This window comes from Heloderma suspectum, chromosome 5, assembly GCF_057233095.1.
Source record: "Heloderma suspectum isolate Gila_16-S chromosome 5, 16-S_ref, whole genome shotgun sequence".
Taxonomy (NCBI): Eukaryota; Metazoa; Chordata; class Lepidosauria; order Squamata; family Helodermatidae; genus Heloderma; species Heloderma suspectum.
Genome location: NC_139462.1, coordinates 79622856 through 79647072, shown reverse-complemented (window position 1 = coordinate 79647072; position 24217 = coordinate 79622856). Strand labels below are relative to the sequence as shown.

The following is a 24217-nucleotide window of genomic DNA, read 5'->3' as shown; positions in this document are numbered from 1 at the left end:
ATAGCTCGGCTGGAATACTGTCATCTCCGCTAGCTTTGTTGTTACTAATGCTTCCTAAGGCCCACTTGACTTCACTCTCGAGGATGTCCGGCTCAATTTCAGTGACCGCACTATCATGGCTATCAGAAATAGAAATACAACTGTACAAAAGTTAAAAATATAATTACATCATCAGTATTAAAATTGTAAAAACATTAAAAGACAACCACCACAACAAAAATAATATCCATACATCACATTTTCACAGGTCCAGACTAGTTATCCCCAAAGGCCTGCTGGAACAAAACAGTTTTTGCATGCCTATGAAAACATATCAAGGAGGGTGCCGCTCTCACCTCCCTGGGAAGGGAGTTCCAGAGCCTTGGGGCAACCGAGAAGGCCCTCTCCCACGTTCCCACCAGGCGTGCCTGTGATGATGGCGGGATGGCAAGAAGGGCTTCCCCTGAAGATCTCAGGGGACGAGTAGGCTCATTGGGGAGAATATGGTCTTTCAGATAAGCTGGAATCTGGCTGCATAGTATAATTACTCAGCACACTAAAAGTGAGTTGTAGACAGGCGGATCACCTATGTTCAAGATTGTCCATGGATTCATTGTGTGGCCTGGCTACTAGACCTGATGGCTATATGCTACCACCAGTATCGGAGGCAGTACACCAGTTACTGGGGAACATGGGCAGAATGGTACTGTTGCACTCATGATCTACTTGTGGTTTTTTGTCCACAGCTGGTTGGCCGCAGTATGAATAGAATGCTGGACTAGATGGACCCTTGGTCTAATCCAACATGGCTCTTCTTATGTTCTTATGAAAATGTCTATCATCTGGTACTCCATGTCATTTTGTAAAATGACAATAATAGTGACTTATGTGGTGGCACCAGAATAATAGTGATAGCACCAGAATCTGGAAGGGGAGAATTGGAAATGAACTCCTCCAGTTGTAAACAAATAAGCCATTATGAGTCTAACCCAAATCTTCACAAAGTCTGGGCCTGGCTCTGACTAGCTTGTCTTGGTACAAGCATTCCCACTAGACAGACTTCCTGCCACCAGCTCCCCACTTCCTCAAAACTTATTCTGACAAATGGATAGTGCTGGCAAAGAGGAGTGGTGAGGTGTGGAGGGCTTCAGCAGCAAACATTACAGCCTAGTCACTTCTGGATTCTTCTGAGTCCATTGCTGCCAGTTAATTCATGTATAGTTGCCTACTAGACGGAGTGAATTTGGAACTTTGTTTCCCAGATTCTCTAGCAATGGCTAGTCTCTGAGCATTATCTGTCGCCACCAAGAAGTCTAGGAAATTGAGTTCTAATACCTCTAGGCTCAATCCATTAAGCAGAAAGGTATCCGGGACTCCATTACTCATATACCCTGGCAGCAATAGATTCTTCTTCTGAACATGCAGATAATCCAGGAGTGACTGACTAGGCCTTAAAGATAAGGACTACAAAGCTGCTTAAGCCCTCCACACTAGCCCTCTCTGCCACTCATTAGGGTAAGTTTTGGGAAGGGGGGTAATAGGGAGAGCAACCCTGTGCTTGTTTTTCTGGGTGTTCCCAGAAAAAACTTCAAAATATGCCAAGCTATTTCTCACAATTCTATGAAAAGGCTAAAAAAAACCCTTAATACTAAAGTTAGAACATGACCTTTTTACTGCAGTTCAAAATGATGAACACATACACTTCGTTGGGGAAAGCTGAAAGCAGAAGTGGCTTCATATGGGCATGAAGAGCGGGAGGGAATACAACCATGCAAGAATGTGTTGAAAGATACTCTGAGTAAGCTGTTACAGGAAATGCATAAAGCCCCCTTTTTGCAGTGTAGTATCAAGGTATCAGTCCCTTAAAAATTGTAACTGACTGCAATAAGTAGATTGTCCTTAACCATGTGCATTCTACAGTGCAATCATATGCATGTCTACGCAGAAGTACGTCCCACTGAATTCAATGGGATGTACTCCCTTCCAGGTAAGTATGTATACAATAGCAGTTTTAGTTTCTTAATTTTGGCTCTTTCATGGAAGATGCAAATTCTAGGGGATTATTGATATGTTATCTTAACTGGGAATTTTGCTGTCATTTTTAACCTTGACCTGAAAGTCACATATCCTGCCCCATCCCCACATGTCATTTATTTCATTCCAGGAGTAGGGTTAAATGAGGAAAATGAGATATGTGGATGATTCAATACATTCTGGCAAAGGAATATGTGATACTGTGAGCTTATAGAGATGACCTTCACAGAATTCATGAGCTGAGGGTCAGGTGGGAGAATCAGCTGTTAGCACCTGGTGATAGCCTTGCATAATCAACTAGCTAATAGCTTGTATTCTGTCATTGTGCCAGAGAGAGAGAGAGAGAGAGAGAGAGAGAGTTTCTGTGACAATGGACTATTCATCTTCATTGGTTAAGAAGTCAGGATGATCAAGCATCCTACCTTAACAAAAAGCATTTGGTTACCTTCACCTAATTTGGTATTGCAGCTACTTACATCTACTTCAACTTAAGTCACAGTTTGGAAATACTTTCCTTTACTGAATTATTAGTTGCAAATATATTTTTATGACTTCTATTTTCGCTTTTAATATATTTCCTTTTTAAAAAAGGAAAAATTGTTAGTGTCTGGTAGAAAGAAGTTAAATCTGATACTCTTGATGTACGTACTGTTTTGGCCAAATAAAACTAAGAACTAAAAGTATGGCATTTGCAAAAACAAAAAGTGATTGAACTCTACAGAAGAATCTCAGTATATTCTTGAAAATACTGTAAAAAGGGGAGAAAGCACTTGAATGACAAGCAGTGTTTCTTAGAAATCATCACCAACATCATCATTAGTCTGCTCTTTAGAGGAATTTCTATTACTTTCTAATCCTGCCTGATTTTCACCATCAGAAAGCCTGCACATATCCACACACTTGAGGCCATTTGCCAAGCTAATGCACTTGGTTAGTTTGCTGCTTCCAGGGCAGCCATAGCCCAGTAAATCCAGCACATACTGAGGTGCCAGGTGTGATTCCATCCAATCTATTGCTAACAGCACTTTTCCATTCTGTTTTTCACAACACAAAGCCTCTCCAGCGATATGGCCTGGAAAATGTTCCAAAACTGAAAATTTTCCAGTGCTTAATTTTTACATGGAAAATTTCCCATTTCATATGTTTATTATTAACAATGAATGGATACCAACAGCAAATACAATATTCAGCAAGCCTGGCAGTTTCAAAGTTATAGATGAGGGGTTGTCAGCATATTATGCACAGTTCTTTGGGTTGCCAAAATTTATTAATGTGTTAACAGTTTGCAGTACCACTGGGTGGGGGGTTCCACTTAAATTTAAACAAAGAAAGGGAAAACATGCTATTGTCTTTAAATTTTTACAAGTGTTCCAAGAAAAAATCTACATAATATTTAAAATCACATTAAGGGAGCAATCCTATGGCCCCTAGACAGCGGCTAGACGGCCATAGGATATGTTGTTTTCCGGGAACCGACCTCCCCCCACTTCTGCGCTGCCTTGGAGGCAGCGCGGAACAGCACCATCCTCTGTACTCGCAAGAGGAGCACAGAGCGGCCAGAAAGGAGCGTGGCTGGGGGCATCCCAGGGTGGGGAGAGTGTAACTGCCTGTACAACACATCCTATGTATTCTAGACACATCCTAGGCTGCTGTACGACATGTGTCGGACAGCAGCCTCCTTCCCTGCTCCGTCCTTCCGTGGCTAGACAGCGGCAAGCAGCTGTCTAGCCAAAAAAGCAGGGCAGGAAAAGCGCGGAGGGAATGATCCCCTCTTGCTTTGGATAGGTGGTCGCCTCCAAGTTTGGAGGCGGCCGCCTATCTAGATAGGATTGCTCTCCAAGTGTGCTTTATTTTCCCCCCTCAAATATTTCAGGTCAAATATCTGTGGCATATTGGAACAAAAAAATAATATGGAGTGCTTTTTTAGTATTGTTGTTTACTAAATGTAAGTAAAATAAACATGCTAAATTAGATCACTTTGTAGAGCAATTTTCTGATGCAAATTTCCCTAGGCAAATTAACTCGGTTCAAAGATTTCCAGAAAATCTGCATCACTAAGCCTCTCCCAACTGGGTCTATTTGGAAATTCGAGGATACCCTGTCCACACTGCAGACCATTAGACATGTTATTTTAAATAACTGCTTCATGTGGGCAGCTGACTATCTTGCACAGAATAAGTGATAAGATAAATCATTTATTATTACTGTAATAGATTTGGCTGCACATACAAGGCATTCTAGTGTCTCCTATTTGTCCATCAGTTGCTCTGACAGATCCTGTTCCTCTCCCAAATGAAAGAAGTGTCTCTCTGTTAGAACTCAGAATTTTGAAGGCTTATTTTCCCTTTCCCTGCAAATGTACCTATGTAGCACATCAGTACATTTGCAGGGAAAGGAAAAATAAGTACTGATGTGGCACATCCCGTGTATGCCTGCCTGTCTTTGAGAGCCCCAAAACATTTGTGCCAATAGCAGTTACTATTTTCTCAATTGTGACAATTTGTTTGACTATATCAGTTACAAATACTTTAGGGAACATGATGCAATCTCTGCCCAGGCAAGTCTGCTAGCTGATTACATAAGAGTGGCGTTTCCACGTTGGAGGACATTGCTGTAAAAGAAAGTGTAAAATAAAATATATCATTACCATTATTCAGACAAATTCTACAATTAGAACACAATATGAAAGACACAAGTGACCCTAAATAAGAAATGATGCCAAACATCCAGTCAGATTCTCCATTAAAAACAATGAAGTGTGTAGATAAGTGCGGACAAAGTCCAATTCAAGTCAAGGTTTCCTTGTGTTTCCCCACAATATAAACCCAATAACATGCCCATTTTAAAAATGCATTATTCACTTTATCAAAATGAGTGTTTATCAGTGTATAGCTCCAGACTTTAAAGTGAAATAGCCATTTTTAACAGTATTTCCAAAGTGGTGGATGGAAGAATTAAGCGTAGTAAGTAAAACAAATTCCTCCTGTGAGAAGGCAAGGAGATGATCTTTTGACTCTCACCAACACCCCATTCTTTTTCACACCCCAACAACCATTGCCAAATCTTCTTCCTCAGAATGTCTTAGGGACAAATTCCACATTGACCTGGTTTGCATGATCAGCGCAGCCCACCATGGTGGGTTGAAGTGCCTATTGGTGCCAGCTTGGTGATCCAAGCACCCACTGCTGCGGTGTCTCGTTATGTGCAAACGTGACGAGGGTGGTTGCTGACAAACCACCTAGAACCCATGGGCTGTTTTAGGGTTGGGGGTGGCTTGTCAACCACCCCAACAACCCACCTCCCCAGGATCACACATAACGAGAAGCTACAGTGCGCCTCTGCCGCACCCCAAATATTCAAAATGTCAACTTCCACTGTGACAAGAAGCCCTGTGGGGAAATTCACCCATGGTGGCTTCTCCTTATGTGCAACCTTGGCCATTATGCTAATTACGTAGCACACAGCTGACCCCTCCCTTTGTTTTTTTACTCTAGCATAAGTATGTGTGGCCTTGATTCTGATCAGATCACAGTGTATGGGAGGGGAGGATTAAACCTCCCCCCACTATTTGTGTCCCAACCCTACCCATCTACAGATTTTTAAAAATCCATTGGCATCAATGGAGGCTTTCTCCCCCTTTTTAAACATTTGCCTAAGGCAGGGGTTAGGAAGCAAATGGAGGGGGGGAGGTTTTAATCCTCCCCTCCCAGTGTGTTGTGGTCTCAATCTGAATCAGGAACATGCAGTTTTACATTAGAGAAAAAAAGAAAAGGAGGCTTGAGCTACATACTACATAATTAATGTTACAAGTAGTTGCAGCCTATTTGTCCAGTATCAGAGGCAGTAAGCCTATGTACACCAGTTGTGGGGAACAAGAGTGGGAGGATGCTGTTGCACTCATTGTCAGGGTGGATACTGAGCCCATAGAATCCCAGAGTAGTTCTGATTCTGAGGAAGAGGAGTCGCTCCTGGGAGAGGAGCGTGCTCCTCTTTCCCAGGGCCAACAGCTGACGGAGATTCCTCCCACCAGTATTCCTAGCTTAGATAGCAGTCCTGGGAGTGACAGAGCGTGGGAAGCAGACTTGATGGACGTGCGACGCCAACGCAGAGAGTGGTGTCAAATGGAGGGCGCAGAAAGGAGGCGTAGTGCCCGGTTGGCGCGCAAACAACAGCTGCGCCCAGAGGATCCAAGGGAAAAGGGGAGGGACTCTCCCTAGTCCTTAAGTTCAGGGGTCTGCCAGTAATTCCCTTTCAAACGGGGACCAACTGTTCCAACATAGGGCATAGGTACTCTGCTGCTCATATCTAGTTGCTAACAGTAGAGTTGTTAAGTTGTAAAAGAAGAATAAAGCTTTGAAAAGAATTCATTTGTCTGTGTCTGGACTTGGCTACTGGATTAGACTGAGAGAGGCCTCCAAGGAGCCCTTGACACTCATGTCCCTCTTGTGGGCTTCCTGTCGACAGCTGGTCAGCCACTGTGTGAACAGAATGCTGGACTAGATGGACCCTTGGTCTGAACCAGTATGGCTGTTCTTATGTTCTTATGTCTCTGCATCTACTCTTTACCAAACATTCCTCAAACCATCACGGTCTCCCCTCTATTTCTGCTGTCTCTTCCTCCACCCATGCTTTGTTTGTCTAATCTAGATTTAGGAGCCTTTTGGTCAAGGACTACATCACATCTATGTTCTCTATAGTTTCTCCCTTGCTCTTGGCTCTAAATAAATAATAATAACTGGCAGTGATAGCTGAGTTTAGATACCCTAAAATGATCATTCTCCTTCAAGTCTATAATTTGGTCTGTTTTTCTCATTTTACTCTTTAGTTATGCTCAAAAATTCACCTTTGGAAAAGGGCTAAACAAACAACTCTGAAACGCAACCACCATCCGATTCGGAAGTTTTGTTATTGGACAGCTGCCAAGACTCTTGAATCATAAAGTCAGACTGGGACATGCCTGGTTGTATTTTTTGGCAGGAGGTTGTAAACATGTTAGTGAATATACAAATATACTCATACATTTTTTAAAAAAACTTTTAATTAGTTTTAAAGATGCAACAGCACTCATATCTGGGCCTACTGGCATAAATATTGTCTGCTCAGCTCCAGATCCATCCAGAGTGGACCTGCAGTGTTTTGACAGCCTGAATCAAAATATTACCTCTTCTCCCCTTTATTCTGTGATGGAGAGGTGAAGTCCACCAGAACTTGGCTAATTTCCCAAACAGTAAATGGAAAACAATAGTAGCTTAGGGAAACCTAAGCTACTCATGAAGAAACCAGAAAACCAAATTATCCATTGAGCCAATTGGCTGAAATGGCAAGTTATAAGCTATAACTAATGGAACAGGTATATTCCTACACGGCTCCCCCAATCCCTCCAGAAATATCCCATTAGTGGCCATTGGCTGAGCATGGAAACTCAGTTCACATGGTCACGGCAGCTGAAACAAGCCCCCACGGCTTGCTGCAGCTGCCGCCACACATTTCTCGGGACCAAGAAACTTCTCCACTGGAAGATCGTCAGTTGTTGTCCTCAATGAGAGATTAAGCTCCTCGACATCGATTACCGTCTCCTCCCCAGGACCAAGAACATTGTTTCCTTCCTTCTGAGAAGTATACCAGTATAGGGAGAGGTCCAGATCGCCTCATGGTGACTGAGATAGAAACTCCGTGTAGTCTTACCCACCACCACGTTTTCGAGGGCTGCCATTGTTCTTGGGATTGAGAATATTACTATGATTGAACAAGATACCTCGGGGCAACTTCACCTTGGTACCATCCCTGGACTCTGTCTCGTCCTCCCATGGGAGATGATTTTGTTCCACCTCCACCTGTGCCACCCCACTTGTCCTCATTACAATGGAGCCAGACAACATCTGTCAAGCCAACTCAGCTGCCACCTTCACCTGAGGGGCAAACTAATCTTCCACTTGTCCCGGTTCCTGGACCATCTTCGCCTCATAATTCTGCTGATGATAACCAGTCTGGATCTTCTTTGTATTCCTCTGTTCCACCTTTGGCTCCTTCTCCAGATGATGTCATAGGAATGCAGGAGAGAGCTTCTCCTTTGGAGGACATGTTTAATTTTGCTGAAGAGGTTAGCAGAATGGTCTATTCACTGGGTATTGATGTGCAGCAACTGAAACAGCATGTCCAGGACCCAGTTTTTGACACAGTCCATACTGAAACCAGTAGCTGTCCCCTTCCTTCCAACCCTCTTCCAAATGGTGCAGCAATCACGGAAGGCTCCATCTTTGATGGCACAGATGTCTAAGCAGCTTGAATCCCTGTACCTTGTGCAACAGAAGGATGTGGCATTTTTATATTCACATCCACGGCCAAATTCCATCATTGTGGAGTTGGTGCAAGGGCAGTCACAGAAAGTTCATGCTTCACCTGTCGACAAGGAAGGTCGAAGACTGGATCTGTTGGGGAGATGGATATATTCATCTGCTGCTCTTGGTCTCTGTATGGCTAACTATCAGGCCATGATGGCCAGAAAATGGACTCTCTTTGCGCTTATCTCTCAGAGGACCAAAGGGATCTCACCAGAGTTTTTCACATGGAAACTGTCAAGTTGTCTAGGCAGCAGATTAACAGTTCCTGTCATGAAGCTGACTGTAGTACTAAGTCAATGGTGGGTGAGATTCTGCTCTGGAGGCATGCTTGGCTGAGGTCTGCGGGCTTAACTCCTGAAGCCTGATCCTGAATTGTGGATTTGCCTTTTGACAGGAAGGGTTCATTAATGCCAAGACTGTTGAACAAATGGACTATGCTCAAAGGGCAAAGACAACCGCCCAAAAGATGAGTTCGGGTCCTCAACCTCCAGAGCAACAGTACAAGTTGCACAGGTGGTTCCACCACCAACCATTAGGAATATCAGAGAATTCCACGACAGATCTCAGTGAGGCCGAATGCCAGTACATTCAGCCCCCCGAAATCCATCGCGGAACGGCCTGCCACCCCCCTGCCCCCCACGGATCCTCCCCGGGATGAGACTTACCTGGGCCGGATGTTTCGGATGGCGGCAGCTCCAGCAGCAGCTGCGGCGGCAGCGGTGGTGGCAGCGGCTGGTCTTCCGACCAGCTGCCGCCGCCGCCATTTGCAGTCTGTGTTTTTTTCTTTTTTCCCCCCACATAGACGTGATAGGCTATGTAAAACTTACGTAGCCTATCACATTTGGGTAAAAAAAAACACGTCCGCAAATGGCAGTGGCTATGGCCGCCGCCATTTGCGTTCCGTATTTTTGGTTGTCTTAGTCCACGTAAATATTTACGTAGACTAAGACGGTGAAAATAAAGGGGAATGCAAATAGTGCCCAGTACGCTATTTGCGTTCCCCTTTCTTTTCTTCGTCTTAGTCTACATAAATATTTACGTAGACTAAGATGGTGAAAAATAAGGAACGCAAATGGCGGCTGTAGCCGCCACCATTTGCGTACATGTTTTGTTTTTGTTTTTTACCCAGAGCCCTCTGCGGCTGGAAATCCGGCTGCAGACGGCCATGGCCTGGGCCTGGCCGGCTGCTCCATGGAGCCGCCACGGAGCACAGCCGGCCGTCGAGGATTCTTGGGGGGAGGACCGGATCGCCTCCCCCCCATCGAGGATTCCGGGGGGAGGGACGGAACGCCTCGCCCCCCATGAACAGAATCCACGGAAAGGTTAGTGACTTTCGTACATCCCTACCAACCATACATGACCAAGCAGCAGTTTAATAGTTATCCTCACTACCAGCCTCCTCAGCAGCAAAAGAAGCAAGCCACTCCTTCTTCAAAATATTGTCAGTCATGGAAAGAATGAGTCTTCTTCTAAGCAGTGGCTTTGACTCTCTGGTGCTTGCCATCTCCACTCTCCGCAGCCAACCCTTCTTTGGGTCTGTCCTGGTTTGATTCCTGCCCACCTGGAAAATAATACAACTATGCAGACCCCCTGATTTGCTTTGGATGCCAATTTGGTAATCATGGGGTGGGGTGGGGGATGACACCTGATGAGGGCTATTATGATACTTGCTGATTTATTTTCAGTCCCTTTCCTAATAATTTCCCCATATTAAATTTGCCTTTGGGGCAAGCTGCAGCTTGCTTGGCAGTTCAGTTAACGTGGCTTCCCTCATTTCCTCTTTCTTCAAAAGCAGAGAGGAATTTTCATTGTATGAGTTTCTTTTTGCCTGAAGTTATCTTGTCACAAATCAAACAGGCTGACTGAAGAATAGCTATTTGCTTGGAATTAAGCTCTTCTTCCTTGACAGATAACGTTTTCATTCTAACTTCAAGAACGCAAAGACAAAAAAGAGTATTATGGCATTGTTAACAGATATATCATGCCAAAAGCTTTCATGGACTAAGGAGGCAATCCTGTGCTCCCAGGGAGGGTGGCTGACTGGCCATAGGATGCTGTGGACCTCTCTGCACAGATAGAGAGCAAGACCCTTGGGCAGCGGCCTCCCCAGTGCAGTGGCATGGCAGAAAGTTGTTCTGCCATTGTTGCCAGTCCAATTGTGTTGGGGCCAGGAATGTGGCATTCTGGGAGAATGTTGGGGGAGGCTAAGGTTCCACAGGATCCTATGTCCCCTTATTCCGCTGACATGCTCAAAAAAGAATAAGGAACTATGGCAGCCCTGGAGCTGTAGTTCATTCCCCTCTTATTGAGGTCAGTGAGCAGGAAACAAAGAAAAAAATCTCCAAGCAGGGTGTCAGAGTATAAATGCCCCACATAACTTTCTGCCCTAGCTGACATGAGTCAGCAGGACTTAGGAAGTGACAGTTCCTCCACCACAGATTTCCCCCACCCCCACCGTAGAATTGTTCTGTCCATCTACAATTCTAAACACAGACATGCCACAAAGTTAGAGATGCAGCAGCTTATAGAAATTGTATGCGATTTGGAAGTCTGTTCTGGTCTGGGTTTCACCCAGAACTCCAACCTGACATCCTTCCCGAAGAGGAGCAACAGCACATATCATCCCTACCCAATATCCTGAAGCAGATCATGCCAATGCAGCAGTTCCACATTTTGGGGGTTTGTTTCAGGTAACCATTTTAAATACATGTCTGCTTATCTGAAACAAAACAAAAAAGAATGGGAAAAATTGTGAAGTACTTTTTCTGGGGATGAACCTCGTATTGTCTGGTGTGTTGTCTACCATCATAAAGATAGTTAAGAGATGGATTTTGCAATGTTTGCTAGGCTGCTCTTTGAAGCTTTGTCCCATGGGTGTGATCATTTGATACACGCGCACAAACCTAAATATACTATCATACAGCCTTCCATGAACTGGTGTCCTCCAGATATTTTGGACTACAGCTCCCATGATCCCCAACCACTGGCTATAGATGCTGGGGTTGATGGGCATTGTAGTCCAAAACATCTGGAAGGTGAGCAGTTTGGAAAAATAAAGCTATTTGAATTTATTTATTTATTTATTTAAAATATTTCTTGGCCGCCTTTCAGGGCAGAAGCCCTCTCAAGGCAGCTTACAACATTTTATGTTAATAAAATAAGCATTTTAACAACATTAACAATTAGTGCCCATTAACTATACTGCGCAGTCATCCCAGTGCCTTTGCACTCATTGAGTTAGATCCAAAGTTTCCCTTCCTCTGACAGAATAAGTTCTTCCATCAGAGGAAGGGAGCCTTTGTATCCAACTTGTTGGCTGGAACACTGGGAGCAGGAACAGGTTTACGTCTTAGTGAGCAATTGGGTAAAATACTGTCTGAACTCTTATCTTCATTTCTCATGGGATATGACCAGTATGATTTTTACTATTATAGAATATCATGGCATCAGGCCAAGAATGGCAGTGTGTGGAAGAAAATCCCAGGCTGTTTGATCCATAGCTGAGATTTCTTTCTCAGACTTGTTGCTTGCCTTCTTCATGCTTTCTCTTATGGGCTGAAATAAATTACAACAACACTGCTTGCAACCCAAACAGTTTGTACAAGTACGCAAGCCTTATGTGATGATGATCAGCACAATCTCGATGAAGCAAACATCTTTAGAGAAAAGTGGAATATGAAAACGATGACTCATTTTGGGGAAATCTGTTTTTAACACCTACTCCGTTTTGGCCAGAGATCAAGTTTAAATAATGGATGAGGGCACCTAAGTTCAGACAAACAGTTAAATTAGTTGAAAAGGAACTCTTATATCTGGGATGAGGATAGAACTCACGCTCATCTGTTACGTACTCATTTATCTATTTGATTTGTACCCCACATTTCCCCCAAGGAAACGGCACTCAAGGCAGCTTACAATGATAGGAACTAAATTAAATAACTCAATTAAAACAATAATAAAACAAATACATTAAAAACACAATTGGAAACACAAAAATAACAGAGTAAAAAACAGCACCAACCCAACAGGCCATCTTATACGTCAAAGGCCTGCTTTGATAAAAAACATATTTGCGTGCCAGTGGAAGGACGCCAGAGAAGGAGCCAACCTAGTTCAATCTACATAGGATCTTTTAGTATTTTCACATAAACAACAGAGTGCCATTGCATCTTAAAGATTAGTATCGCATAACAGATGCTGTAACATAAGTTTTCCTGGACTAGAGTCCATCTTCTGCCTCTAATAAAGTGAATTATATGAAAAATTATGCTAATAATTCATTAGCTAATAAATCTGTTAGATCTGGTTCACACATAATGGCAATTCCTGGTTTGTTTAACCCAGGAATTGCTATTGTCAAGCAGGAGTGAACATAAATTCAGGTATTTATTCATTCATTTAATAAATGTATGCACTGCCCAGTAACATCATTCTCCGGGCAGCTAACATTCATCAGATAATAAAATATGTTATCAAAATACAATTCATAAAACAAGACACACAAATCATAAATCAAATGAAGCGTTACAATTTCCAGCAAAGGAAGAGATAAAACCAATACACAGAGTTGCAATATTAAAATTCAGGGTAAATCATGAATATGGGATCCAAAAACAAGGGGATCAGATCAAGTGCTGGTGTATAAAATACATATAAAGAAATAAATAGGAAACAGAACCCTTTCCATTTGCTTCCAGTAGGATAGCCTTAACTCAGGTTTTCAAACAGGTATATACTTAACCAGTTAAAAGCCAATCCCAGGCTGCAATGCTATGCACACTTTCCTGTGTTCCATTCAACACTGTGGGACTTTAACCTGCTAGCTTTTGATAATTCATGGTGCTGGTTTTAACCTATAATTTTGTATATAGTCTTGGCCCTACATACACAACTTTATTATTTATCTTTATCCCACCTTTCCTCAAAGGTACTCTGCATACATTGTATTCCCCCGCCAAACGTTATGCTCCCCAAAAACCTGTGAAGTAGATTAGGTTAAGAGATAATGATCAGCCCATGGTTACCCAATGAGCTTCAAGGCTGTGTGTGGATTTGAATCTGGTGCTCTTCAGTCCTAACCAAACACTGTGGGCCGATCTACACTTACTTTTTTATGCTTACAATGAGCTTTCATTGCCCATCTTTCATATTACGCCGTCCCTAGTTCATACTGGAACTGCAATTTCCCGCTTCCCTGCTACTGCTTTCAATACCCTGATAGCCCGGTATTTCCCATTCATGTGCTCTGCTCTTCCGTGTTCATCACCATATAAGGTCGTAGTCCCCTCCCATGCCTGCCCATATACGGTGGTGTTTGTATTTTCTTCCTGTCCAATCACAGCTCTCAATGCCCCCATGCGGTCTTCCGGCTACTGATAGGCTAGCATAGCTACCTCAGCACTGGAAGTTTTATCACCAACCAGCAGTGCGCTAGATGTGCATGCACTTGTCTGATCTCGGAAGCTCAGCAGGGTCAGCCCTGGTCAGTACTTGGATGGGAGACCGCCTGGGAATCAGGCTTCCTGCACTGAGCAGGGGGTTGCTCTATCCCTTCAATGACACTAAGTTTTACCTCCTTCTGTCCCCTGCCTTGGCTTAAAAAATAAAAATAAAAATAAGGCATTACGTTCAAATCTTCAAAGAAGCAAATCTTCAAAGAATCGTAGCTTCTCTAGCCCGATTGCTTTGCAAACTTCCCCAGGCAAGCCCAGGCAAGCGTAAATGTTTTCACAGTCCCATCCATGCTCGCTGCATGGAAAGAAAAACACACACATATCCAGGCAGACAGTCATCACTATTCACGGACTAACATCAATAAAAATGTCCGTGGACAATTTTAACATCATCTCATGAGTGGCGGACATTTTTATCAATGTTAGTCCGTGAATAGTGATGACTGTCTGCCTGGATATGTGTGTGTTTCTTTCTGTGCTGCAAGCATGGAGGGGACTGTGAAAAAATTTAGACTTGCCTGGGCTTACCTGGGCAAGTGTGCGGAGCAATCGGGGAAAAGAGCTTTGGCAGACACCCCCCAGCCTCTCGCCCTGGCCTCCAATGAGAGCAGCCTTCCTTGAAAGCAGGAAAACAGCACGGTGCCAGAGTGTGAACCATGCTTGTGCATTCGAGGAGGTACTGGAATGAGGAAAGAGGGTGAGTGTGGATAATCACGTTTTAATGCAAGTGCATTTAACCCGAAAGTGCACCGACTTCATTGTGATGGCGGGCGCAATGTAGATTGGCCCTGCAACACTAATTCCCCCCCCCCCGTCCATTTCGGAGGCTCTGACCAATCTTTAAGTTCAAAGGGCTGTTAATCCCAGCAGTAGCACCAGTGTTATAGAACAGGCTCCCCTGTCAAACCTGCCACTGCAAACATTTGGGAATCTAGTTAATTATTATTTGATTTAATGCAGAGGGATCATATTTTAGATGTTATGATTAGTGTTTGAGATATTGTTATAGGTTCAAACTGATTTTATGAGTTGCATTGTGTTATATACCAGTTTGATCTTTTGAAAAAAATATTCTTAAACACTTTTTAAATCGAGGAGGCAACCTTATTAATGAAAACATTTATATCGCACTCTACAATCCTGATCAGGCATTTAAGACCAACAACAACCATAATGAACAATATATTCATAACAGCTATTAAAGAGCAATGACAGTGAACAACTTAATCAAAACTAATCAGTTAAACAAACCAGCAGCAGTCAAGCAAAGACACATATTTCTTAAAACACAGAGGTCGAATGCACTTCTAAACAATAGTATTTTGACCTGGCGCCTATTATTATTTTGAATAGTCCTACTAGATTAAGTAGTTGTGTGCCTGTTCTAGTCATCTATAGAACAAACTTGTAAGAGATTTGAAGGAATGCTAGCACATAAAAGGCCTATGGAAATAAGAACTGTTTTTCAAATAAGATTTTGTTTTATTCAAATGTTTCTCCATTTCAAACCCGGAGAATTCTCATAACTTCAGTCAGGATAAAGAGGTGCTGGATCCATTTCAGATGTTCTTGTACTGAAAAGAAGTGGCTACAAAACAAAACTGGCTTTGATTTTTCTTTGTCATCACCGGAACAAGATGTTAAGCACTTAACTACAGGAGTAATGAGCGCCCCTGAGGTATACTCATAATGAAACTGCTTATCTTCCCCAATCTGCATTTTCCTTTGTTTGCCAGCACATTCTTGGGAAGATAAGTATACTAATCTTGGTTTTAGCAAAATGTTTCCATGGGGAACAAAAGGTGGTGATATGGAAGGTAACACTGAGCATGTTATACATTTAAGGTCAAAATTCAATAGAGTCAGGAAAAGGCTTTTCAAAAAGTCAATCATGTTAAAGTGCTCTGGAAGGGTAATTGAGAGAAGGCATTGGCACTCATTAGAAGCTTCTCAAACAAAAAACAAATACAAGTCTAACAAACTGCTTTACTATCGCCATTACTGTATAGGATGAAACAGGGCAATAGTTGGAGCTCTGATATTTAAAGCGGTTTAAGAGGGGAAGTTATGCTCAGAGAAACTTTTTGGCCAAACATTTTGTGAAATTTAAAAGGACAGAAGAAGCGAAGTCAAATGCAAGAAGAGGAGGGATGCTTTAATTGTTATACAAAACCTTTTGCCCCTCAGATACGTAAATGAAAGTAGGAATCTTAAAGTCTGACAGTTGAAAGCCAAGCTATAATCAAAAGAGTGTGCAAGATAGAGGGCAAAATCACTAGGCTACAATTGTAGATATTTCGTATAGTTCTAGATGTTATTACCCAAGCCATCTTATGTTGTATTTTGATGGTGACACCTACGATACCCCTTGGTTGAACTGGTATGATGTCATTGAATGTTCATGAACTTTCCATCTTCTCCAGCAAAATGCTGTCATATGTTGACAGTCAGACTTCTATAAGGGAAGGAAAAGTGTTCAGTCTGGCATGAAACAGAATCTCACAGGTTCTGGAATAGCTTTTTGTGGCAGGTTCAGGACTGGGAAGAGGTCCTAGGAAGTGGGGAAGGTAAAGGCAGAGCTCCTAATGGCCAAAGAGGAAGTGTCTAAAATGGCAACAAGAGGCAAAAAATCATGTGGGGATGGGGCCAGAATACACATTGTATTCTTTGGCTGCAGGCTTCTAATAAAAAATTAGAATTCGCATTCTGTTTGGAAGCCAGGAAAATCTCATGCAATAAGATTCTTGGGAGCTGTTTTTGAAAGAGGAACTATCACATTGTTTAAGCAGGAATCACATCAGATACACTCTACCTATGACTGGGCAAAATAATTAAGCTGTAGGTATATGAAGGCTTAAACTATGTGAGCAGCAGCCAGCAATGGGAAATGGATGTATCATGGCAACTGCAGTACGTGACCCCTCTTAACATGTGGAATAGCCAGCTTTCAATTATTTTAGTGACAAAATCCATGACAAAATACTTACCATTTCAATTCTCTATAAAGTCACACTGGAAAATTAGAAGTCCTGGAGGTGAGTCAAGAAGCATAGTCCTGTGCTCTGAATTCAGGTTCTTGATTCTTGTCAAGTATTTGTTTATTTTATACAATGCTAGCCCCACTTCTAGTAGAGAAAATCAAATATTTAATTTCTGTCCTTTGATCAGATAGGAAAAACAAATTAAAGCAGTAAAACTCTCAGATAAGTAGCAGAGGCAAATGGCTATGACATGTGCTTTGTTGGGGGGAGAAACTGATGGTAACAGATAGTATCATCCCAGCATTTTCTGAAACATCCAATGATTGAAGGAACAGCTAAGAGATCAAAATCCAGACTGTTTTTTTTATTACAAAGGAAAGGGAGATAGGGTATAATTGACCACAAAAGTGAGATACATGCCAGATATGTGCTTATGGTATGACACTAATGGCATTTTCCAGCCACAGAAACACTTCTACAAATGATCCCTATGATTGGATTCACATGAAAAGTTGCTGCAAGATTGTGTTATAAAAACTGATTTTGTTCCTAACCATAGGTAAACTCTAGAGTCTGATCTAGAGACCCACAGTAATCACATTTGGATTTATTATATTTATCATAGCTATTTCTATACCACCTTTCAAATCATTCCCAGGACTGCTTAGAATACAAAAGATAGGTAAGCAAACCACACGCATATAAAAGTTTGGAAGTTACACATTTGGGGACTTATCCGCACAGCTCTTGCTCTTGTTTTTCGAGAACTGCTACTAATCCTGGGTTCAGGCATTTTTACTTAAACAACTATTGTGTAACAAAATTAGGAGATACCAACAGGAAGTTTAAAAATAGTTTGGGACAGATATGCAGTGGAAGGCACTCTAGGAAAAGAAACCCTTTAAGTCTATCTCAGCAGCCATTATAGAAACACATTTAAAACTAACCCACAAGTGGCACCTGACACCAGTGACATTAAATTACATTAGCACTAACCTACGACATAGGAACATAGAAAGTTGCTTTATACTGAATCAGACCACTGGTCCATCAGGCCAGTATTGTCGACACTGACTGGCAGCAGCAGCTCTCCAGGGTTTCAGACAAGAGTTTTTCCAGCCTACCTGGAGATGCCAGGGACTGAACCTGGGATCCTCTGCAGCCATGGTAGGTGTTCCACCACTGAGCCACAGCCCTTCCTCTCAGCCCAAACTACTAAAGAAACGGCCAAGTTGGTCAAGTTACAGGTGGTGGGCTTGTGAGTATGTGCAAATACGGTGGGCTGCCATTTTCAATTCCATATTACAAATAAGAAAACAAACACTACATGGCACCCCCAGTACACGGCCTTCATCGCTATGTCTGACGACACACAAAAGCAGCTGTTACATAAGGACCTCCTTCTATTACTATTAGCAGTGGCCAGAATGGTAATAGCATGATACTGGAAAACAAAGGAATGGTATGCTGTGAATGGATGGCCTTCAAAAATTTGGGAAGTAGCTGTTTTTACATGATGGTTGTGCATTTCAAAATAAAAAAAAATGTCGTCATCATCAAGAAGATTAGGACAGTTTAAGCAACAATTAAAACATAGAAGTCAGTTGCCTAGATATTTTAAATAGCAAACACCTAACATTTGGGAAGCTCAAATATTTTGGCCACCTAATGCGAAGAGAAAACTCTCTGGAAAAGACCGTGATGCTGGGAAAGACTGAAGGCAAAAGGAGAAGGGGATGGCAGAGGATGAGATGGCTAGATAGCATCACCGATGCAATGAATATGAACTTGAGCACGCTCCGGGAGAGAGCGCAGGACAGGAAGGCCTGGCGTGCTATGGTCCATGGGGTCACAAAGAGTCGGACACGACTGAACGACTGAACAACAACATTTGGGAATTAATTTAAAATAGAAACCAAGTTCATTAATTCAGCTTTCAACAAATGTGTCGTTTGTATAAATTTTCACTCGAAGTCCTCTTAAACAGTAACAAAAGATGCCCTCCAGAGCAAATATACTGCATGCATTTCCTGACACCCAACATATCAAGACCAGGACAGGCAAAGTGATCTAAAGACAAGACCCCAAATGGAGAATGTCCTGGGCTGTGTTTCCATGACGTCGTGGCCATTCAGCACCATCCCCACATTTTATCGCTGAACAACCGCTTCTTCTGAGACTGCTTATAGTCCAACTTTTCCAGCTTACTACAGCCCCATTACTGACCTGTTTCCACAATCGCACTGGGTCCAGTGTCATAGTCCTGCCCATGGGGTGTGTAGCCCAGCCTTTGGGGGGGTGTCGCTCTGAGCTCAGTGACCCAACCCTTTCCATCCTGTTTTCTGGAAGTTTCAGCGCTGTTTTGGAGCAGGATGCTGAGGGACCAACTTTTAAAACATCATTGAAAATAAGCGCTAGAACACAGCACATGACCCTGCATTAAGCAGGGGGTTGGACTTGATGGTCTTGTAGGCCCCTTCCAACCCTACTATTCTATGATTCTATGACCCCAGTCAGGGGGGAGGGTTCTCCTATTGTGCTGAATGAGGTTTGCCCTCTCAGTGACCACAGAAATAACAGAGAAGCCCCTCAATTGACACAGCACATATCAAAGCCCAATTCATTAAATGCGATTAAGCATGATCGCGAGGCTTCGGTCCATTGCCTTAGGACATAACTCATTCACAGCTTCCAAATAAAGATCCTGTGTGTTAAAATGAGGGCTGGTTTCGGTCTCTTTCCCACAACAAACCCATTGCTGTGTTGTCAGAAGTAACTCTCATTGTGGTCAATGAGGTCCCCTGGGTTAAAATGGGGGCTAGTTTCCCTCTTTGTGTTCTCCCCCCTCTTTCCCAGCACAAGCATATGTGTGTGTACTCAGAAGTAACTCCCATTGTGCTCAGTGAGGCCTGCTCCTGAAATGCAGGTGCATCTGGACTTTCAGGGGAAAGGAGGAAGGGGGGGGGAAGCCTCTCTTCACAGCAAAGCTGATTCCTTTTAAAAATTCCCATACTCCTCCATTAGCTTCCCCTTCCATTGTCCTGGAAACATGGCCGAGGCGGGAACACTGATGAGGTAATCAGACCAAACCCAGACTCCACTCAGACTCCACCCAGCCATCAAGAAAGTAGTTTGATTAAAGCCCAGTGGAAACAGCACAGAGCCCCATGCTACAGCAATGATAAGCTGGGGCTTTAAGCACTGTGGAAACTGAAAAAGGAGCAAATGCGATTGGGGAAACATCGCAACAAAGTTGCAAACAAAGTGAAGCCGACAGTGTGGAAACACACCCCTGCTTTGTGTTCCTTGTAGATAGAACTTAAGGACTGTTCAAATACCCTTACAATTGAATTGATCTTAAATCCCATGATATTTTGTTAAAGAAAGAGTAATGTCATAGTAACCCATTTCAAAGCCCTACAGAGCTTTAGAGATCACTATCAACATCTGTTGGACACATGGAAACAAATATGAAACCACGCTGTAGACTACAGGCCCAAATCAAATCTGCTCTTTTTAGCCAATAGATTACCCACAATATTTTCTGCAGGAAAAGCAGTTTTAAAAGCTGCAATCTAGGCTTATACTTTGCCTCCAGTGCTACAAATCAAATGCCAGGTGGAAACTTGTACTAAGCATGAGAGTGGTTGGTGAAGAAAATGAATTGTTATCCGTATTAGAGAACTATGTGTAACTTCTAAAATAGTATCGACGTCATAGTAAAGGAGTAGTCTATCAATGCCACCTTTGTCTCTTTTACCTACCATTCTATATCATGTGTTGCTACACTACAAAGAGCCCTAAAGATAGCCGTTAGGATCACTTCTCTCCCTTTGAGCAGGTCAGGTGAATCATTTCTTGGCTTCTGGAAGACTCTTGAGAGTCAATCTAAGCCACGCCCACGCTGACTCATGCTTTACAATTATTATTTAAAAGCACTTTTAAAATTCATCCTGTCCTGCATTGCTAATTACTAATGCTATATAACATAGCCAACCCTCATTTTTGCCAATCAGAATATATAGCAACAAACCATGCCTTACTGCTGCTCTGGCATGTGAGCCACTATGCCCAGGAGCTGGATGCCACACCTAAGTGCTGAGCTGAGGAGTGGCTGATCCCCCACTGGATTACTGGAGCTGGGTATATCAGAAGGGGGGAAAGCAGGAGGAGGAAGGGGAGAGGGCACAGGGGGACAAAATGGGAAGAGAGAGGTTCGAAGGTAAGGAAAGGGAACATTTTCTTCTCAAGTCATCCTGCCCTGAAGGTTTGGCTTACCTGACCTTGAGAACAGTAAAGCAACTGTAAGGCAGTCTGATAGCAGATCAGCTGGAGAGGAGAGTGGAAAAAATTAACCCTGTAAATGGAGCGGATGTGAACATTAATGGCCTGTAACACATTTTTCTGGCCTCCCTCTGCATCCTTGTATGGATGTCAACTGAGGAAGATGGTGTCAAGGCTTGATTGCCACTTGCACCAGGAGACCCACTTTATGTTCCACATGTCAGGGTGGAAGAGGCGTTGCCTCACCTCAGCACTTACAGCTTCCCCCCTTCTCTGGCCAATCAGGCTACGGCTTGGGACAGGCCAAAGTTTGACTCAAATGGACCTCTGGTTGACTTGTAACTTACTTAAAGACAAACAAAACATGGATCCAGCCAGTGTCTTCTGGTTTACCTAGCCACCTTTTCCCTATTCTCATTGTCATATTGCTTTTTTGAGATGCACTACACTTTGTATCTGTGTTCCTAGCTGGTTCCTCCAGTTCAAGGGTTTTGGACTTTCCCATAGTGATCTCTCTATAAGTACCTATACTTCTTGCCCTACAGGGATTGATTGCTCTGTCACAACTGTTGCTATCATTGATATTTGCCAATCACTGGGGCATCAGGCAGGATCCATAATAGAGAGGTGCATGGGGGTGGGTTCCCCACACTCACAGAAGAGATGGAGGGGGTCTTAAGGGGCATCATGGGTATGGGGCATGGGCCAGTCCACATAAGGATATGACACCACTGCCACAACCTCAGTGCAGGGGCTCAAGGTGTTGGTGGCACTGCTTCCCACCTTCCAATATTCACCCAGGAGACAGGCTGGGCCACACTATTCTGACAGTAAGCTAATGGTTATAAATGGGATCCTTGCAGGGATGCCATGCTACTGTTAGCTGTATTCAGTAAGTTATGGCTTGCTTTTCTTTAATTTCTGTGTCTTGTGCGGTTTTTCCTTTCCATCCAACTCTACTCCTGCCTGTGGGCACAAAGCCACATAGTGGAATTTTTAATTGAATAATTAAACAAGAGTACTCTTCAAACCTTGTTTTGAAATAATTAGGGAATAATAATTCCATAATGATGATGATTTCTCAGGATCCGGGAAATTACAGGCCAGTTAGCGTAATGTCTGTTCCAGGTAAATTGGTTGAAGGCATTATTAAAGATAAAATTAGTAAGTATAGAAAGGACAAGCCCTGCTGAAAAAGAATCAACACGGCTTCCACAAAGGTAACTCTTGTCTCACTAACCTTTTAGAGTTCTTTGAGAGTGTCAATAAACATGTAGACAGGGGTGATCCAGTAGACTTTGTTACTTGGACTTCCAAAAGGCTTTTGACAAAATCCCTCACCAAAGACTCCTGAGAAAACTTAGCAGTCATGGAATAAGAGGACAGGATCAGTATGGATCAGCAACTGGTTAAAGAACAGAAAGCAGAGAGTAGGAATAAATGGTAAATTCTCCCAATGGAGGGAAGTAAATAGTGGGTTCCCACAGGGATCTGTATTAGGACCAATGCTTTTCAACCTGTTCATAAATGATCTGGAATTAGGAGTGAGCAGTGAAGTGGCCAAGTTTACGGATGACACCAAATTAGGGATGGGTGGATTCCCTACCTGTTCTTCCACTTGGAAATCCGCCTACAGGGGGAGGCGATCCGTCCCTCTGCCCGGAATACTCCTTGGCTGGCTCCGCTCCATGGCGATTCTGTGGAGCTGCCAGCCGACTCCGAAGCACCAACAATATGGCCACCATGCCATATCGCTGGCTGAGGGGGATTAACTGCGGATGCAAATGGTGTCCAGGATGCCATTTGCAGCCGTAAAGGTCTTAGTTCAAGGTAAATGCAGCCATTTATGGCTGCATTTACCTTAAACTAAGACCTTTATGGCCGAAAATGGCATCCTGGAGGCCATTTGCATCCACAGTCAATCTCAGCCAGCGATACAGCATGGCGGCCGTATCGCTGGTGCTCCAGAGCCGGAGGATCCTGCCGAAGAGGATTCCTCAGGGAGGCGGAGGTAAGTGCTTTAGAATCTGGCCTCATTGGGGTCTGTGGCGGAATTCTCTGCCACCCCTACACCAAATTATTTAGGGTGGTTAAAACAAAAAAGGGATTTTGAAGAGCTCCAACAGGATCTCTCCAAACTGGGAGAATGGGCAACTAAATGGCAAATGCGGTTCATTGTAAGCAAGTGTAAAGTGATGCACGTTGGGGCAAAAAATCCCAACTTCAAGTATAGCCTGATGGGATCTGAGCTAGTGGTGATTTACCAGGAAAGAGATCTTGGGGTTGTGGTGGACAGCTCAATGAAGATGTCAACATAGTGTGCAGCTGCTGTAAAAAAGGCAAACTCCATGTTAGGCATAATTAGAAAAGGGATTGAGAATTAAACTGCCAACATCATACTGCCCCATACAAATCAATGGTATGACCACACTTGGAATATTGTGTACAGTTCTGGTCACCACACCTAAAAAAGATATTGTAGAGCTGGAAAAGGTGCAGAAAAGGGCAACTAAAATGATCAAGGGCCTGAAGCATCTCCCCTGTGAGAGAAGGTTACAACAGCTGGGATTGTTTAGCTTGGAAAAAAGGAGGGTAAGGGGAGACATGATAGAGGTCTACAAAATTATGCATGGTTTAGAGAATGTGGATAGGGAGACATTTTTCTCCCTCTCTCAAAATACTAGAACCCAGGGTCATCCTATGAAGCTGATTGGTGGGAGATTCAGGACAGATAAAAGGAAGTACTTCTTCACACAGCACATAATTAAACTATGGAATTCGCTACCACAGGAAGTAGTGATGGCCACCAGTTTGGATGGCTTTAAAAGGGGGTTAGACAAATTCCTGGACAACAATGGCTACTAGTCTTGATGGCTATGTGCTACCACCAGTACCAGAGGCAGCGAGCCTATGTACACTAGTTGCTGGGGAACATGAGTGGGAGGGAACTTGAGCTGTTGCACTCATGCCCTGCTTGTGGGTTCCTTGTCGACAGCTGGTTGGCCACTGTGTGAACAGAATGTTGGACTAGATAGACCCTTGGTTTGATCCAGCATGGCTCTTCTTATGTTCTTATGATAACAAGAGTCCTGCTGTTACTATTATTTAGCCACTGTCTTAACAGTTGTTGGAACATCTCATAAAA

At 43.2% G+C, this 24217-nt stretch overlaps 1 long non-coding RNA gene across 1 annotated transcript; it reads right to left on the bottom strand.

Moving 5' to 3' along the window:
• Positions 1 to 14299: 14299 nt before the first annotated feature.
• LOC146344049 (uncharacterized) lies at positions 14300 to 23879 on the bottom strand. The gene is made up of 5 exons (XR_014792132.1): positions 23337 to 23879; positions 22313 to 22477; positions 21067 to 21145; positions 16795 to 16932; positions 14300 to 16262 (listed from the first exon to the last, which is right to left on the bottom strand). It is a non-coding gene; the product is annotated as an uncharacterized LOC146344049 (long non-coding RNA).
• Positions 23880 to 24217: the final 338 nt, after the last annotated feature.